At 42.1% G+C, this 19,865-nt stretch overlaps 1 protein-coding gene across 4 annotated transcripts in view; it reads left to right on the forward strand.

Moving 5' to 3' along the window:
- The window catches only part of CDK14 (cyclin dependent kinase 14), a 738,271-nt gene extending 719,545 nt beyond the window's left edge, over positions 1-18,726 (forward strand). For all 4 annotated transcript variants that reach the window (XM_061164852.1, XM_061164850.1, XM_061164851.1 and 1 more), the window contains one exon: positions 15,351-18,726. The gene's annotated coding sequence lies outside the window, so the exon portion shown is untranslated. The remainder of the gene's footprint in view (positions 1-15,350) is intronic.
- Positions 18,727-19,865: the final 1,139 nt, after the last annotated feature.

The following is a 19,865-nucleotide window of genomic DNA, read 5'->3' on the forward strand; positions in this document are numbered from 1 at the left end:
CACGACTAAGCGACTTCATTTCTTCTTCTTCACCATAGGCAAAATTTACCTAAAACCATAAGTATATAATGGGCTCTAATTAATGATATGTATATTTAGGGGTGAAGGTACTGATATTGGCAACTTACTTTGAAATGGATCAAAATAATAAGACAGGTTAAGGGATAGATAAAAGCAAAGACAGAAGAATAGATATGTTACAAAGCAAACATACCAAAATATTAATTGTAGAATCTTTGTAGTGGGTATATAGATGTTCACTGTATAATTCTTTTGTTTTTCTTGAAAAGTTTAATAAAATGTTGGGAAAATACATGATCATAATATCTAGAGTACATACAACTCTGTATATGGCACATAAGACAGAATAGGGGTTGACAGAGAGACTGGAAATTGATTTTATAACTTTGATATTGATTGGTTCAGTTTGGAGCTAATTGTTTAATACATAGAATTAAACCTATAAATGTTCAGATTTCAAGTTCAAAGAATTCCTGGTCAAGAGGAATTACTTTGATTCATCTGTGTGTGTATTAACAAGACAGCTCTCCAAACAGTGACCATTATTGCCTATTTTTCCCCAGATTTGGGGAAAACTTTTCATAGTTTTATTTTAGAGCTTGTTCTAACACAAAGCTCCTCTTGCCATTAATTATTTTCTAGTCTCTCTAAATATTTCTTTGCTTGATTTCACACCATTAATCTTAGTAATTTCCTTCTACCTACCTACTTCAGATACATCTTATCTTAATCACCCATCTCTAGTATGTTGACAATCTTCACACACTACACCTCAGTGAATGAAAGAAAGACTTGCCGTGTTCTTCTTTACATTTTACAATGCATACGTCAGTCTCTAAAAATCAACCTGTTAGAATTTTTTCTTAATAAGAGAGTACTAAACAAGATGAGATTTAATTTTACCATGTTAATCCAGGCATGAGTAATTTTATTATCCTGCTTGGACCAACATGCTTAATAACTGATCATGAGAACCATAGAAACTCAAGCACTAAAACTCAGGAAGTTACTAATTAAAAAACAAAGAGTTTTTCCATTTTAGCATAGCAGGCCCTGGCTCACTGTGGGTGACAGCTCACGCCAAGCCATTGCATCTAAGAGCAAACGAAACAAATGGAGCAAAACCAAAAGAGCTTATTGGAACAGATGAGACGGTTTTGTTTTTACATTTGTGTGCTTCATGCAGTATTCACTATAGGTAATTGTTGTTTTCATTGTTGCTTAGTCAATAAGTCATGTCTGACTCTCTCGACCCCATGAACTGTAGCCTGCCAGGCTCCTCTGGGTCTGTGGGGTTCTCCAGGCAAGAATACTGGAGTGGGTAGCCATGCCCTCCTCCAGGGGATCTTCCATATCCAGGGACCAAACCTGCATCTCCGGCATTGGCAGTCAGATTCTTTACCACTGAGCCACCTGGGAAGCCCAACAGTTAATCATTATGTTTCAGATAAAACTGTGGTGATTTTTTTCCCCCATGACAATGAGCAACTAAGTCACTAGATCGGTTTTGTTTTTTTTTTTTTTTCCTTTTCCTTTCAAATGACCCCAGTGTTCAAAGTCAGATCTTTTGAAAAGGACTTAGAGCATCATGAGACGTGATAGGTGCTTGGAGTGCAATTTTAATGCCAACAGACTGGAAAACAAACAGCATAACGCAGACAAGGGATGACTTTGTTCTTTAGCATCTGAGTGAAAAGGAAATCAGATCTTTCTGGGTTGTGCTCCCGCTCACAGGTGGGGAGGAGAAGATGTCAGTTCCCGACTCACCGCATTGTGGGTGGGATTCTGGTTTGGGGGACAAGGCAATGGGCTACTGCCTTGTCTCTCCCAGTAAGAGCTCAATTCACCTCACTTCGTGGGTGTTTTGTTTCAATCAGCCACAAGTGGACATTAAAAAGGCATGAAGCGTCCCTTAATCCCATGAGCCTGATATGTGCTGGCTCTCGTCACTGCATTCTCCAACTCTGTTGCCAATGGAAGTGAGAGATTGACCCCAGGCCTGCCACCAAACCACCGAGCTGTTGGCACTTTAATTGTTTTATACCAGGAGGAAGCCAATTGTGTGGATGTGAATGTCTTATTCATCAGACATCACAGGCTTCACATTTTCAATGAGCTGAAACTCCCAAGTCCACGACGTGTAACCGCAGTGAATCGAGACAAGCGTGCCGTGATGACGTTTTCTAATTTATTGCAGTTGCTCTTTAAAAGATTTGACAGTGTTTCAGAATTCTAAACAGCACAGTTTGGAAGTCTGTCTGAGGTTGTGTGCTAATCAAAAACAGTAAATCATGTTTGACTTATAAAGGACAGCACAGTAGTAAAACTAAGAGTTAGTGCATATTTCCCCCTCTTTGTTTTGAATGTATAGACAAATACAGACACTCAAGTGAACAGACAATTTATCAAGGACCTAAGGCATCTTTCTGGTACCTGAAAATGTCCAAATTATCCCCATCGGCTACGTTTCAAAAATGCAGTTCTTGGGAAGAAACCATTTCTGTGTCCAGGCCTCTCTGGATGTTTTTCATGGGCAGAATAAGACCCTTCCACACCAAGTACTACAAATACCAGCGCTTTGTGAGCCTACTGCATTATCTGATTCGACGTCATCCTGAAAAAGACAACTGTTTACCCGTAAGGTTTGCAGAGGCAGCTGAAGCCTCACGTGTGAGTAGCACACAACTGCCCTTGGGTTGGGGACGGGCACGGCGACTCCCCTGCTAAAAAGCCACCAAAACCTCCTCCCTACACACAGAATAAAGCCCCCAGTCCTCAGCAGCACATGTAAGACCCTCCATTCTACCCTGCCCACTTCCCCGCATCTATCTCCTAACATCCAAATACATGCCTGCCCCATTGGCCGCTCATCGCATCCCAGAGCGCACTAGGCTATTCGAGGCCGCCTTCCTTCCTCCTTTCTACATGTTAAACTGTTTTGCAATTTTTTAAAACTAATTTTATGTGTTTACTTTTGGCTATGCTGGATCTTCATTGCTGTGTGGGCTTTTCTCTAGCTGTGGTAAGCAGGGGCTACTCTCCTTTATATATTTATTTATTCTAATTGGAGGATAATTGCTTTACAATATTATGATGGTTTTGCTGTACGTCAGCATGAATCGATCCTGGGCATACACGTGTCCCCTCCATCCTGAACCCCTCTCCCGCCTCCCTCCCCAACCCATCCCTTGGGTTGTCAGAGAGCACCCACTTCGGGTGCCCTGCATCATACATCAAACTCCCACCGGCTGTTTCACACATGGTAATGTGTATGTTTCAGCACTGTTCGCTCACATCGTCCCACCCTCTCCTTTTCCACTGGGTGCAGAAGTCTGTTCTCCACGTCTGTGTGTCCTTTGCCGCCCCGCCCGTAGGCTCATCAGTACCGTCTTTCTGGATTCTCCTGTTGCAGGCCGCTGGCTGTAGGGCATGGGGCGTCAGTGTCTGCGGTTCCCCGGGCTCTGGAGCCCGGCTCAGGTCGTGGTGCACGGGCTTAGTCACCGTGGCACGTGAAATCTTTCCGGATCAGGGATCAAACTCCTGTCTCCTGCATTGGCAGGCAGATTCTTTACCACTGAGCCACCAGGGAAGCCCTAAACTTTTTTCATCTTTCAAAGCCTACTTCTTCCTCACTGCCTTGGGCCCTGGAGGATAGCACTTTCACTTTCCACTGACTCAGAGGTTGTTGTCCTGGCAGTGGTCTGGGGCAGCAGTGAGGTGCTGGGAATGTTTAACAGCCCTCTCCCCAGAAAGAGCAGAAAAGCCCTGATTGGTCAGTTGTCCGTATCCTATGGTGTAAATACATCTCCTTCCATTGCCAATTTTAAGGGTAGCTGTGTTTAACAACAGCTTGCAAAATTCCTAAAAATGTTAACATCAGGCTCTCTCACAAACCAGTTCATGCCAGCTTCAGAACAGCCCTGGGACCTCACTTTAATAGTCTTTGTCACAGCCTCTTCCCCCACTAAACACTGGGCTGCCTTAAAAAGAGATGCTCAGTAAGTGTTTCCTGAATTGAAGTAGGCAGGCCAGCCGACGGTTTGGCTCGGCCACTGGTCAGTGAGTGTGGTGTCATTTGCCACAAAGATTCAGGGGATGTTTGCACTTCTTGTCACTTGAGGGTGGTGGCCTTGGCCGTCTCCTCCATGGCAGCACCACACAGGCATGTGTGAATTTAAACAGACGGATTTATTGGAAGTGCAGCTGAGAACTTCTGTGAGGAGCAAGTTGATGGTCTTGAATTCAGCAGCCTCATTAGAACACAATGTGATCTGCTGTGGCATCAATAAAACACAGAGGAAAGCCTGAAATACAGATTCAGAGAGATAAATGACATATCCTTTGAGGGGTTGAGAGGAGAGAAGGCAGTAGGTTCAGTTCCCACCATCTTTTTCAACAGATCCTTTGCTATTCTTGACGTGGAACCTTTGTCTTACTTTTGTGACTCACAGTTTGGGATTGGAACATCAGCATATTTTAATTCAGGCAGTAAAGTGCAAAGCTGGCTGGCTCTGTTTTTATAATCAACTTGGAAATAACAACATATCAATCCTATTGCTCCTGTCAGGGTGACCAGCTCCCTCTGGTTTACCCCAGATTTAAAATTGGAAGTCCCGAATCCTGGAAACTCCCTCAGTCCTGACAGAGTGGGCCATTGGCCATCCCAGTTCCTGTAAAGGCTGTGGTTCCTACAGTGAACGCTCTGGGTCCTCAGACTAGGAATATACCTCCTGCAGCTGGTATGTCAGGAGACACTGAACCAGTGACTAAAAGGATCACAACTTTTTTGAAAGCCCAGTTGATAAAATCTGTTCTCCTCTTAGGGTTATGGTACTATTTTTCAGGCACATTCTTTAAGTGAGAAGATACACAGAAATGCTACATGTGCACAAAAAGTTGCTATCCATTTCTCATAATGACATACCTGTCCCAAATCTACTGCATATTCTCAGAACTCATCTTAGGTAGGAGAGAAATACAGCAGCTTGCTATGATGGGATAACCAGTCTCAAAATCCTTTAAAATAGCATATTATGATTTTGGGGGACATACATATCAGTTGAGGCTTCCCAGGTGGCTCAGTGGTAAAAAAAAATCCACCTGCCAATGCAGGAGACACAGGACACATGGGTTTGATCCCTGGGTTGGGAAGATCCCCTGGAGGAGGGCATGGCAACCCACTCCAGTATTCTTGCTTGGAAAATCCCATGGACAGAGGAGTCTGGTGGGCTATAGTCCATGGGGTCACAAAGAATTGGACACGACTGAGTGGGCAGACACACACACATATCAGATGACTTTGCATGTGGAGAGATTCTGAACTTCCATCAATCAGCCCTCAGTGGTTTGGTGTTCACTAGCACTGTTCATGGTGAACACAGGAAGGAGTTGATGGGGAGCTCAGCTGGGTGTCCAGTGTCCACATCCCTCACATGACCTTGTTGGACCGTCCTCGCTGTCAGCAGACATTTCCTGGTGGAAACGATGTGTTGTGGTCATGTCCACAGTGTGTTACTTTGTGACAGTATCAGACTGTGCCCCACAAGAATAGACGTTTCTCTTATAATGACATATGTGTTCCTACCTGTGTTTAGCAAACTGCCATAGTAAAAATTGTGCAGTTTATGAGAAGAAAGAGAGTAAGATGCAAAACACTGAGAAAGTATTCAACATAGTGTTTTAGTATGTTTGAGCTGCTATAACAGAATGCCATAGACACAGTGATTTCCAAACAATAGAAATTTCTTTCTCACAGTTTTTGAGGCTTGGATGTCCAAAGTCTAGGCACCAGCAGATCTAGTGTCTAGTGAGGACCCTCCTCCCTCTCCTTCCTGGGTCCTCAGCTTGACAGAAGGGACGAGAGAGTTCTCTGGGATCTCTTACGTTATTTAGTCGCTAAGTCGTGTACAACTCTTTGTGACCCCATGGACTGTGGCCCGTAGCCCGTAGTATTTCCTGCAGCGGGTTGTCATTTCCTCCTTCAGGGGATCTTCTGAGCCAGGGATCAAACCCACATCTCTTGCATCTCCTGCTTTGGCAGGCAAATTCTTTACCTCTGAGCTACCAGGATAGCCCGGAATCTCTATATAAGGCCACTAATCCAATTCACATGGACTCCACGCGAAATACCATCACACTGGGACTTAGGTTTTAACCTGTGAATTTGAGGGGGGATACAGACATTCAGTCTATAGCACATAGCACTCACAAGAGCTATTAAAAAAAACTACTCAAAACACTAGCATAGTTTACAGGTGAAAGAAGTTTGGTGGAAGGATTGAGGCTGCCAAATTTGGATTGAAAGGGCAAAATGTGCAGAGACCCAGGAGAACTATACAATAAACAATACCATGGGTGGCCAAAGCAAGCCAAGATGAAAACGGACAGCATGTACAGGACTGTAGACCCTTCCAGCCTGCACGCAACCGTGTTTATGTTTCTTGAGCAGTGGCTGCTCTGACTTAGTGGCTCAAAACTGTAAGACCGGCAGGAACTCGCTTGCATGAACCAACATGACTCCTGGTTTATGCTGACACTGTTCTCCATTTACCAATCAAGTGTGATCTAGAAATACATTTTAGCTTTGCAGATTTCTGCTGAATAAGGTGATTCATGAGACAGATTCAAATTGTAGGTGATCATATATATTGAATTCAGAAAAAGCCCTTAGCATGAAATTTTCTTGTGCTTCAACACTTTGGACAGTAATAACTAGACAGCTTTGAATTTGAAAGAAAAAAAAATCCACCCAAAATGAAGTCACATCTCCTTTCAGATCTTTTAATTAAAGTCAGACATGAACCCTCGTGTTTCTCTGACTGCTAAATACTTAGAAGTGGTTTTATGAGATTTGTGTGTGTGTGTTTTAAGTTGTGAAAAGTGCACACACTGCTGGGTTACATGACTTTGGTTTATTTAAATATAGTTTAGTAGGACTGTAATATATAAGGAAGGTGAAGGGGTCAGAATTCTGTTTAATTAACTTATACCCACTTGGAACCAGTCAATTATAAAGGTATGCTGAGCAAATAAACCTTCACATATGAAATCCTTGAAAAGAATAAGCCCCAGTGGGACTTGTCTGGTGGTCCAGTGTTTGAGACTTCCCCGTCCAATGCAGGGGGTGCAGGTTCGATCCCCAGTCAGGGAACTAATATCCCACCTGCCTTGCGTCCAAAACACCAAAACATAAGACAGAAGCAATATTGTAAGAAAATTAAATTTTATAATTATAATATCTGTAATGAATCATTATAAAATTAATATTGTAACAAAATTAAACAAATTGCAATATTCTAAGCAGAATTAAAGATAAAGACTTTTTTAAAAAAATCATTCACACCAAAAAAATCTTTAAAAAAAGAATAAGCCACTTTGGTGAAGGCTTTCTTATTCTTAACTTTGTCATTAAAAGTATTTATATGAGCTATTTCCAAGCTTAGATTACATGTATATATGCATATGTGTGTATATGATTATATATAAGATTTTTATATATTTATGATTATATATGATTGAATATATATATGAACCTTTAAAAGGTTAAAATATGCCTTGGTGACTCTCGAAGACCTCAGTACTTCCCCGGCACACGTTTTGCTTTTACTGAGATAGGACGTACTTTTTTGCTGTCCTTTAATCCACATGTGTCTAAAATACGACTGGTGCTTCACATCTACATAAATCTGATTTAATAAGCAGTCACACCATTAAACTAGAGATTCTTTTCAATCTCGGCTAATTACATATCATATAATGCCTGGTCTTTAATGAGGATTTCAATAAATGTTTGTTGATAATGATGATTATTAAAATGATATGTTAAGTCAGTCTCCCTGTACAAGAAATGCTTTGTTTTGAAATGTTAGACTTAAAGCTTTGCCTAAAAATTTTTAATTAAAATCACCACTTTGGCAAGAAGCTTAAAATGTGCAAAGTCGCTGCAATTAGTGCCTTGTGCATCCATATGGATGTTACCAAACAGCTTTCAACTTAAAGGATTTGGGCTATTTTGAGTGATGGACCTTCTGTTAAGCTTAAAACAAAGCCCAGCTATCTCTACATTCGTTTTAATTAATATTCTCTTGTTAGTCTCAAAGATGCATTCTCTTCTGGGGAGTACTGTGGGGATTATCACAAATCAGAAATAAGTTACAGAAGTGGGTTTGACTAATTTTCTGCTTCCTTCTGTTTCATGCTATTTCTCCCCATCCCCCCACCCCACCCCCCACCCCCAAGCAGCTTCAGTGCAATGTCAGAGTCACTGGAAATCACTGATTTCAGATGTTCTCAAAGAAAACCTATATTTCTAGCCAAGTCACAGCATAATTAAACTCACCAAAAAAAAGAAAAAAAAAATGAACAAATTAAGCTGTCCCTAGATTTTTGGAAATCTGTGTGAAGTTTAAAACGTATCATTTTGAGTCCAACATTCCTATAAAATCTACAGGGTAAAATTTGAGTGTATATTTTGTATAAATACAACTGAATTCCTGTGTCACATATGTATGTATTTGTATATATACATGATATTTTTACTTCAGAGAGGTTCATAGTTGACTGAGTGTTTGGGGTCTAGCAACCTTATTTGTGGACTTAATTTTCTACAGTAGCAAACTCTGCTGGAAGATTAATTAGGTACAAAAGTTTAATTTGATTGTTTCAGTTTAGTATTTTAAGCAAAATCAAATTCAAAATGGCACAGCCTGGTGGGTTTTTGGTTTGTTTTTCTTTTTTCCCTGGGTATTTTTCATGTGAATCTTATTAATATGGCACTTGGGGAAGAAAAGCTTACTGGTTTGTTTGTTTTTTTTCCCACTAAGTCAGAATAAATTCTGTCAGTGGTTGTGTGTGTTTGTTGAGGCCCTGATTTTTTTTTAACTATTTTCAAACATCTCCCCTACAACCACTCTCCATATGCCTTCAGAAAGATAATCACTCCAATGACCTCTGGACTCCTCTGATTACTGGAAGGCCCAGTTTAGGCCAACTGTGAATGCTGGTTTCAAAAGTAGACAGCTAAACTGATCCCCCCAAATGTTCATCAAATTCTTAAGAATAAGATAAATGTGAAAATTACAAGGAGGCTTCCCTGATGGCTCAGCAGGCAAAGAATCCACCTGCAGGGCAGGAGACACAGGTTAGATCCCTGGGTCAGGAAGGTCCCCTGAAGGAGGAAATAGCAACCCACTCCAATATTCTTGCCTGGAGAAGCCCATGGACAGAGGAGCCTGGTGGGCTACAGTCCATGGGGTCACAAAGAGTTGGATACTACTGAAGTGACTTCGCACAAAACAGAATTGTAATTTACCAGAACACATGGGTAAAATAATTCATCCAATATGTGAGTGGAAAGGCATAAAATCATTAGGTCCACTCTAGAACACACCGTATCAGGTTCTGTTTCTTTTCTCTTTTTTTTTTTTTTTCTTTTGTTGTAGCATTATGGAAATTCATTCCCTCTAGCCACTAGATTTGGGACAAAGATACTCTATTTTTCCCATATTGCCTAAACTTTTCATTTTTATTTCCTTTTTATAAGCATGGGGTTAATTATATACCTATCTTTAAATTCCTCCTTAAATGCTGGTCTTTGGGGTTCTACATTTGAAGTGAAGGAAATAAGGGAATTAGTTTTATTCTAGATTAGACATAGATAAAAGATAAAGATGGCCGTGTAGCATGCACTGGTTTTCCTGAAGGGAGGTTAGCTGTTTTATAATTCTGTCCTGCATTTGCTACCACAAGGCAGCCTCCTGTCAAATTTCTTCCCTTCCTGTTAGGCATCTGTACAAAGAATCCCCTCAAATAGGAATGAGTGGGTTACCCTGCAGCTTCACATGCATCCTAGTGAATATCCCCTTCACAATTTAGGGGATGAAAGGAAAACCTACAGTTGTTTTAATTTGGAGGAAAAATAATCACTTCTATCCAGTGAGGCTTAGAGAGAAGGGTGGTGGGGGGAAAGGGGCAGAGTCTTCCTGTAGAAAAAAGGAATACTTTGTGGAGGGGCAGTGCAGCAGGGTTAAACAAAATAAAAAATAAAGCAAACAGAGAACCTTCAAGTGGGTAGAGGCCAGTGAAAGACCATCTGATGCAGGCACCCTGAGCTGGACTCCTTGGGCTATGTTGTCCCGCCAGCATGTAAACTGCGTGTGTGTGTGTGTGTGTGTGTGTGTGTGTGTACATATAGAGATTTAACAGGGAGCACAGAGGGAGTTAGAAAGAGCCTGGCCCGTTTTTAATTTGGGTCTGTTTGCTTGCATTGAGCACTTAAGGGCTTCCACATTCAGTTTGCTCAAAAGAGTGATGAAGCGCTCCTTGCTTATGCCTCAAATCAGAAATGCATGAAGCGCGGCTGCAGAGATAATACGTTTTCCCCGAAGGCTTTGGCTGAGCAAATTAGGTGTCAATGGGGTGCCCGCGCAGGCTGTACTCTCTCTAATTAGTCTCTTGAGCCTAGTTGGTGGCGGGTATGAGATGATCTAATCAATTGGTCTGTGTCTGATGGTTCGTGTAAAAACCCTACCAGGCAGACTCTCTCCCACAGGTCACCCACCTGCACAGCGGGGCTGCTCATTTTCATTTTTCATCTCTTCCATCACATGACACTGACAGTTGGTTTTAAGAAAATTGAATCCAAAAAATATCTAGTTCATAGGGCACATGGGTCAGAGCGAAGTTGCATTATGGGTACCAGTGATCCAATTAATTAATATTTATAGCCAAGAAGTTCTATGTAGATATTTCTGAATAAGGGTTTTATCAATAAGATGCAATTTCCGCTTTAAAACATTCATTTCTAGAGAAAGAACGTTGTGAAAACAGAAAGCAGGATACCAATGGCATCCGTTAATCTTGTGGTATCTAGACCTCGGAGTTGATGTGCATATAGCTGAGCCTATAGTTGATATTCAGTTTCATTTTTGTTGTGTGTGCAATGCATTTTAATAATCTCTCGCGTAAATGTAAGGGCAGGATTTTGCTTTTATACCTTGCTTCCCTATGAATGTGGTGTGCTACCTCTCCTTCGTCTCTATCCCCACCTGTCAAATGCATGATTACATTTAGACTTTAAGGAATTTGTCTACCTTACCTGCAGTCCTTGAAAACTGAAATGGATGCTGCTGCTGCCCAAGGATGAAGAATGGCCATCCCACGCTGCCGGTGACCAGCATCAGGCAGCAAAGCAGGCACAGTTTGGGCTCAGCTTCTCACAAAGTCTAGCTCTCATGGGCACCTCCCTTCTTTTCATATTATTGGTTCCTTCCATTGAATGTCTGAGCCTCAACCTAAGTAATAGACTTTTCATCATCACTGTTTTCACCACTTGCTATCCAATTATGATTATATGTTTATCCTTTATTCCCCAACTCTGCTTATGCCCTGGGTTAGGTCCATAGGATTCTCCTAGAGGTTCCTGCCAAAGAATCAGGGCAAAGGCAAGGACACACAATCAATGTGTGTCTTAAACCAGTCCAATAGGACAGTTACATGCTGTGGACAACGGTGACAGTTTATGGTTACATGAAATTAAATATGCATGCATACTAGGTCGCTTCAGTCATGTCCGAATCTTTAGAAACCCCTTGGATTGTAGTCCACCAGGCTCCTCTGTCCCTGGGATTTCCCAGGCAAGAATACTGGAGTGGGTTACCATGCCCTCCTCCAGTGGATTTTCCTGACCCAGGGATCGAACTCACATCTCTTACATATCCTGCATTGGTAGGTGGATTCTTTACCATTCCAACCACCTGGGAAGCCCGAAGTCAAATATACTGAAAATCAAATCATTTCTTTCTTTCAAATAGAATGTCATGGAGTTAAAAAAAAAAAAAACAAAAAACTGTCCAGCCTATAGGCAGCTGTTCACTGGACCCGCGTTCTCAGCCTGCAGTGTACCTGGAGATGGCCCGCTCTGTTCCCAGCTCTTCGGTCTTTCAGAAACAGCAGAGGCACAGTACTTGCCCTCCGTCACCATGCCGGCGAGGGGGGCGGGTGGTTAACGTCTGAGAACATACTCCACCCCGGTTCTCCAAGGCTGTCTCTCTCCTTCCTGGTCAAACCACAGGTGTTCACTGAGGGCCTGAGCTGGATCTGGGCTATGCTCTAGGGACATGGTGGCCAGCGAAACCAAGCCTACTCAGGAACACAGTGATGCCACCTGCTACCCTAGGCGCTCCCCCCCCCCCCCCAGCAAATGCCCCCACACCTCAGGAGCACTGCCTGAAGCCTCTAGTTCGGAAGGCCAGCTTGGGGGCCAGGTCTGCGTCCTGCCAATCAAAGTGGTGGAGTGGAGGAGAGCCAGGCAATGACTGCTTCCCCCCCTGGGTGTGGCCGTCGGAACCCTGTCTTGGCAAGCAGATGTCAGGACAAACCCCGACTCCTGTTTGGCCAGGGTGGGCAGCTCCTGGAAGAACTGGCATCTCTTAGAAGAAAACAATAGGGGAGAATCTTCATAACCTTAGATTTGACAATGGATTTTCAGATATGACGTGGACTTCCCAGGTGGCTCAGATGGTAAAGAATCTGCCTGCAGTGCAGGAGACCTGGGTCTCCTTCAATCCTTGGGTCAAGAGGATCCCCTGGAGAAGGGAATGGCAACCCACTCTAGTGTTCTTGCCTGGATAGAAGTCCATGAATAGAAGAGCCTGGCAGGCTACCATCCATGCGGTCACAAAGAGTTTGACACAACTGAATCACTAACACACTGAAAAAAACCACAAGCAGCAAAAGAAAAAATAAATGGATAAGGTGGACATCATCAAAATTAAAGTGTTTGTACATCAAAGGACACTATCAATACAATGAAAAGGCATCCCACAGAATGGGAGTATATATTTGCAAATCAAGAGATTACTATCCAAAATATATATTTTTTAAAAGTCCTATAACTCAACAACAAACAACCCAATTTAAAAATGGGTGAAGGACTTGAATAGATATTTCTTCAAGTGAAATATAAAGATGGTCAACAAGCACATGAAAAGGTGTTAAACATCACCAATCATAAGGGGAATGCAAATCAAAATCACAATGAGATACCAGTTCACATCCACTAGTTTGTCTATAATTAAGAAAAAGCAAACACACACAAAAAAAACAGAAAATACCAAATGTTAGCAAGGGTGTGGAAAAATTAGAACCTTTGTATATTTCTGGTTGGATTATAAAATGTTGCAGCCACTGTGAAAAATGATTTGCCAGTTCCTCAAAGAGCTAAACAGAATTACTGTATGGCCCAGCAATTCCACTTCTAATTGTTACCCAAAAGAACTGAAAACAGGTAGTCGAACAAATATTTGTACATGCATGTTCATAGCAGCACTATGCACGATAGCCAAAAGGTGAAAGTAACCCAAATATACATCAATTCATGAATCGACAAACATAATGTCTTATATTCATATAATGGAATATTATTCGGCCATGAAAAAGAATGAAGTACCGGCACAAGCTACAACATGGGTGAACTTTAGAAACATTATGTTATGTGAAAGAAACCAGACACCACATATTGTATGATTCCATTTACATGAAATTTCCAGAATAGGTAAATACGTAGAGGCAGAAAGTAGATTCATTGCTGCCAGAGGCTGGGGCAAGGGAAGAATGCGAGTAAAGGATACAAGAAATATAAGTAAAGAATGTAAGATATCCCTTGGGGGTGACAGAATGTTTTGGAATTAAACAGAGGTGATGGTTGCACAACGCTGTGAATGCAGTGCTGCTGCTGCTGCTAAATCGCTTCAGTCATGTCCGACTCTGTGCGACCCCATAGACCGCAGCCCACCAGGCTCCCCCGTCCCTGGGATTCTCCAGGCAAGAACACAGGAGTGGGTTGCCATTTCCTTCTCCAATGCATGAAAGTGAAAAGTGAAAGTGAAGTCACTCCATCGTGTCCGACTCTTCGAGACCCCATGGACTGCAGCCTACCAGGCTCCTCTGTCCATGGGATTTTCCAGGCAAGAGTACTGGAGTGGGGTGCCATTGCCTTCTCCATGTGAATGCACTAATGCCATTTATATGCTTTGCATGCACGCTCAGTCGCTCAGTCGTGTCCGACTCTGCAACCCCATGGACTGTAGCCCTCCAGGCTCCTCTGTCCATGGGATTTTCCAGGCAAGAATACTGAAGTGGGTTGCCATGGCCTTCTCCAAGAGATCTTCCCAACTCAGGGACTGTATACTTTGAAGATGGTTAATTTTGTGTTATATGAATTTCATGTCAATTTTTAAAACAAGGTGGGAAGTTAACCTTTTAAAAATCCTTATAGTACGTGGGGGAAGGGGGATGAGTAGAGGGCGGAAAGGATGCTATTCTAATGGTTCCTCGCTGTCAGATGGGAGCTTTCTGCTTCCCTGGTCAAGGTCGTGCCACTCAGGATGACATGCTTGGCAGCACAGCCTCCAAGGCCAGCGGTAGGGCAACTGCGCTCTGAGGTCTCGACGGGGGCCATGGGGTCCTGTCTGCCCAGGAGGATGACCATGTGGCACTGTGGAAGGGGCCAGGTGACCTCCAGCTTCTCTACTGAGATAATGAGTTGGTCCTGGGCCTCCATGGAGCTGATGGATCGAATCTCTCGGCTGTGTGCCTTGACCTTGGCAGCATTTCTTTTCACCCTTTCTAGCAAGACATTCTTTTCCTATCCTAGAAACTCAATGAAAATGCTGAAGGGCCAAAAAGAAACAGAGAGAGAAGCAGAGTGAACATTCCTGCTTTCTTGGATGGTTCACATTCCATTCGGAAGCAGTTACCGACTTTAAGCAGGCATCACTGGAAACCCACAGTTGTATGCAGGATGGTGAGAAGAGCCTGGCAATTCAGGTCATGCTGGCCAATTTTCATTCTGCTGAAACTAGGTCTGATAGTCGGAACCGTAGACTTATGTGCAACTGGATTTTTAAAAAAAAGAATGTGATCCGTTTTTCTATTTCGTGTCCAAAAAATGAATATGATCTGTCCTTTTAATGATCTGTATGATGCCACAGGCACTTAATTAAGACCAGTATTAGTGCTAATGACTTGGGGAAGGAGATTTGCTGAATTTCTTTTTCTCTAAATAATCCAAGAGGAGGTTAGACCATTTAAATTCATGGAGGTGAATTATTTTAATGGAAGAAAATACAGTCAGAACATTTGTTTATCGTATTATAAGCACTGTCTTGGCTAAAGAGAATGCTCGAGGTAGCCGTGGGGGAAAAAAAAATGGACAGGTTTGCTTTGGCCTGACCACTTTCGATGTCTTGTGTAATTTTGGAAAAGAATGATATAAGATTTGTTTGTTTTGTTTTTTAACATATAACAGTTTTCTCTTTTCCTCCTTTCAGGATTAAGTTGTCATCGTTCTGGGGAGGAAAAAAAAAATTAATGAAGTGGCCAATAATATGAAGGGAATCATGGATCAGTTTCCTTTCACTCCCTGGGGTGGATTTCACTTAGAAGAAAATTGAAGCTGGCAAGACCCCGTTTTCTCTGCAATTTATTTAAAACCTTGCACGCATTTGGATACCTTGTGATTTCCAAGAACTATGTGAAGATTAAGTTTTGCTTACTGATACATGGCATGTATTCTTTTCAGTCTTTTGTGTTTGATTTTGTTTGATTTCCCTCTGCACCGCAGCGTCTCTGTAAAGGTTTTTATGCTTTCACCAGCCATGTCTTAAATACATTAAGACAACACACTTGGTGTTCACACTTCTTCAGTAATGTCTGTACTTGAAAGCCACATAGTGGCATAAAACAATGTGTGTTTTCTTTGAGAGCAGTGCACATTTTGCAGCCACCAGGAAGGAAAATTGTAGCTGAAGCAAACCCATGTTCTCTGACTGACTTGACAACTTGGTCTCTGGCGGTGGAGCCCCACTTGTCTCTTCCCTTTTGAGAAGGTTTGCAAATGTGCTTTTTTTTTTTTTTTTTCTCGGAAACAACTGCACATTTATATAGGATATCGGAATCTGCTTAGCATTTTCAAGCCACATAGCATGACTGTTCTCTGAGCAGGCTGGAAGTGAAGAAACAAATATGAAACATTAAGAACAAAGACAGGGATAAATCGCTTCCTTTTGAACCTCTGGAAATGGAGGTAACTTTTTACGTGTTTTCTGGGTCTTGTCAACATCTTATTTTTTCCATCCACTTTCTTATGCTTTGTATTTTCTAAATGGTGAAAAGTGAAGAACAGAACGTTTGAATCGTGGGTGCAAAAGAATTATATCTTCTGGATGAGCCCCAAGTACTGTCTTTACTAGTCAACATTGAAAAAGCAGATTACCAAGTTATCCAGAGTGTGAAATTTGCTCATTTACACCAAAGCACCTTTGAACCACATTTTTTTTTTAAACATTCCAAGCTGATTGGAAGGCATCATTGGGTACCCTAACTGTAAACAGTCTCCGGGAATAACTGTACGGATGCCGGTGTTAGAAACAAGGCTGGAGTCTTGCTTTAAAGATGGAAAAGGGGGGAAAAAAGAAAGGCCCAGCTTCCCTTGTTTAAGAAGTTGAGAGACCTTGGAGAATGAAGGCAAATATGTGACATGGAGCGAGATGTGGATTGCGCATGCGGACTTTGATGCGGGGGAGAGCTGCCTGGCACAGGTCTGTTCCTGGTGGGGCAGCCCTCGCTGCAGATGCCAAATAACACGGAGGCTAATGGGGAAGTTGGGAAGCTTCACCTAGATCATGAAACCTAGCTCCTCAGGACACCAGTTCCCATGGAAATCCTGGCGTGTACCTCGTTTTACGTTTCCTGTTAGAGAGGAGAGTTGCACTTTCTAGGATCAAGAATAGGAATTACCAGCCAGCTTGACAAAGACTTTTCCCTGAGCGTCAGGTGAAGGAAAAGCTTTTCTGTGGTCAAACCCAGTACACTTAGGAAATCAGACCCAGAATTTCTTAACATGAAAACGGTACTTTCCCTGGAATGGGATGTGAGTATAGATGTTAAGGTCACAATCGATCTTGTCCCCAAAGTAGCATTCATTGTAAGCTTCCAAGTGCTAAGCCATTTACTGGTTGATTTTAAAGAGAGGAAAAGTTATCCAGGGCCAGAGTGTTTACTGTTTGCCACCTAGAACTCCTTCCCATTCTTCTTTCACACATTCCAACTCTTTGGAAGTCTGCAGAGGGATTTTTACTTCACGTGTATTTACATTAGGATTTCTTAAAGTAAGTATGGAAAGAAAACTTGACCTGCAGTCAGAAAACAAGCCTTTCCTGTGATTTGTCTGAATTATTCATTTTAGGGGAGAGGCACAGCTTTTGTACTTAATGAAGTTTAAACGAAGGGCAACCGATGATGAAGTCTTGCTACATAATAAGCTTTCTAACTTGAAAATTTGAAGATATTTAATGTTTAAAGACTTCAGTTAGAAATGTGAATTTATTCACAGATCTATGACCCTATTACTGGCAGTTTCTCTTGCAAAATGAAATGTGATACTTCTCAGTAGAAGGAATATGTTTTATTACAGTGACGTGTTTCAGAAGGGTCTCACTTAGGAGATTTCTGGTTCCCCTTGCTTGCCGTTGGTACAGGACATCCAAAGTTTCCTTCTCTTTTCTCTCCCACTTGCAACTAACTTTTCCTTTTTTTCCCCTCCTCTCACTGAGGACAGCCATGAAAATCACTCCAGACTGTGTTCATGAGCAGATTTATTATTCTTTTGAGAAAGCACTGGAATGTTTTGTGAGATATTTTTATATGAAGGTTCAAACAGTTCAAACAGCTGGAATAGTTAGAACATGTTAGCATGGTAGCTACATCCGCATGACATGACTACACGGTGCTCCGAAAGGAAACCTGGGGCTTCGTTTCCATTGTCTTGAAGGAAGAGTTTGGTTGACTAAAAAATACAAGATGCACAGGACATGAAAAAAAAAAAAAAATGTTTGCAGTACTCAGAAAATAAAAATAAACAGGGGTATCAGGCGGGAATGGCTGTCCATCCAGTGACACAAGGGTGAGAAGCTATTTCTACCTCCCAAGAGTGACAAGAAGAGGCCCCAGAGGACCCTCCAAGCTTGAAGAGGAAGCACGGTCTCTGGGTGTCCTTCCCTCAGTGTGTACGTGATAGCCAGTGTAATCAATACCTTAGTAATGAGTCTACACAAGATAATCACCTGTGAATGTTACTGGTTTTGTAATCTTTGTTATATAAGAGGATGTTTAGGCTGTACATACTGGGGTAGATTATTGCCTGCCCCTTATACATAGGAATATGCTGCATAATTGCATAGAACTTCCATCTCCCTTACCAGCTTGTAGGCAGAGGAAACCATATATGCTACTGCCTTGCAGTTTTCTCAGACACCAAAAACCAAACCAAACAAAATCAAATCAAATAAGCAATTTCCTCATTCCCTTCCTATAGCAGCATATTTTAGAGGCACATATGAAAACTAAATTCTCTAGTTGGGAGTGGATTTTTTAAATTTTTCTTTTTATCTTTTTTTTTTTTTTTATATGATACACTGAAATGTGTACTTTCTAACAGGCAGTTGGTACCTAAGAAATGAGCTAGCATCATTCAGAAAACTATTATCCTTCAAAATGACACATAGTAAAGGAGAATGGAATAATACATGTTGCATATTTGTTACCAGTTGTAATTTGTCTGTATTATGAAAGACGTAATGGTTTGTCAACTGTCACTGTTGTTTTCTTGTAACATGATATGGAATAAAGTATAGCAGAATCTCTGTACATTTTCTTGGTACATCTTCTTGGTGAGTATCAAATAACACCTTATATTCCATCAAAGAAATTTCTTAAAAACTCTTAGACACAACCATGCTTAAAGAGTGTAGGGACATCCCTGACAGTCAGTGGTTAAGGCTCCCAGCTTCCAGTTCAGGGGGCCCAGGTTCAATCCCTCACTGGTGACCTAAGATCCCACAAGCCACACAATGTGGCCAAAAAAAAAAAAAAAAAATGAGGGGGGAAAAAAGAAAAAAAAAAAAAAAATAGTGCAAATAAGAGACCAAGTACACAGTGCTTTTGGATGTGCAGAGGGGTGAGTTAGCTGGGGTGTTCCAGGTGTCTGTTAAACTCTCCCTTTCCTTGGTTTGCTCAAACTCATGTCCACTGACCTGGTGACGCCATCTCACCCTTGGTTGATCCCTTCTCCTCCTGCCCTCAGTCTTTCCTAGCATCAAGGTCTTTTCCAACAAGTTGGCTGTTCGCATCAGGTGGCCAAAGTATTGGGGCTTCAGCTTCAACATCCGTCCTTCCAATGAATATTCAGGGTTGATTTCCTTTAGGACTGACAAAGGCAAAGGAGAAAGGTGAATAGGTTACCCTCCACTGAATATGAATCAAAGCCTGAACGTGCTGACATTCTGTCGGAGGCATTACTGTTTTTGGAGCTGAGCACATGTCTCTGAACCCTGCCGAGCGGGCGCCCGCACCTGACCCAGCACTGCTGGGCGCTGCACTGGGATGGACCGTGCCACCTGGGGAGGCTGGTCTCATTTCTATCACCACCTCTTCTTTCTTGTTGGATCTTCATAACCCCAAACAAATCCCCATGAATTGATAATAAAGTTCACACCAGATAGAGTCATCAACTTCTAGATATGCAGTTGGGCGATTTTTAAATGTTTCTCCTTGAAGAGAAAATATCAAAATTCATATCTCATGTTAAGAGGAGCTGGACCCCTGGCTTTCTCCCCCGAGCAGACCCTCACCCACCAGCAACAGGTACTTCGGGGGTCCCTTCCCTTGCTCCTTTTCCGATGTTACGGTTTATAAGCCCCCACAAGCTGACGCTGTCACAGAACCAAATTTAAGTGTTCCCAGTTGATGTGAATTGCATGCTGCAAGAGCCCATGAGAGCGCTACAT

Source organism: Dama dama, chromosome 18, assembly GCF_033118175.1.
Source record: "Dama dama isolate Ldn47 chromosome 18, ASM3311817v1, whole genome shotgun sequence".
NCBI lineage: Eukaryota > Metazoa > Chordata > Mammalia > Artiodactyla > Cervidae > Dama > Dama dama.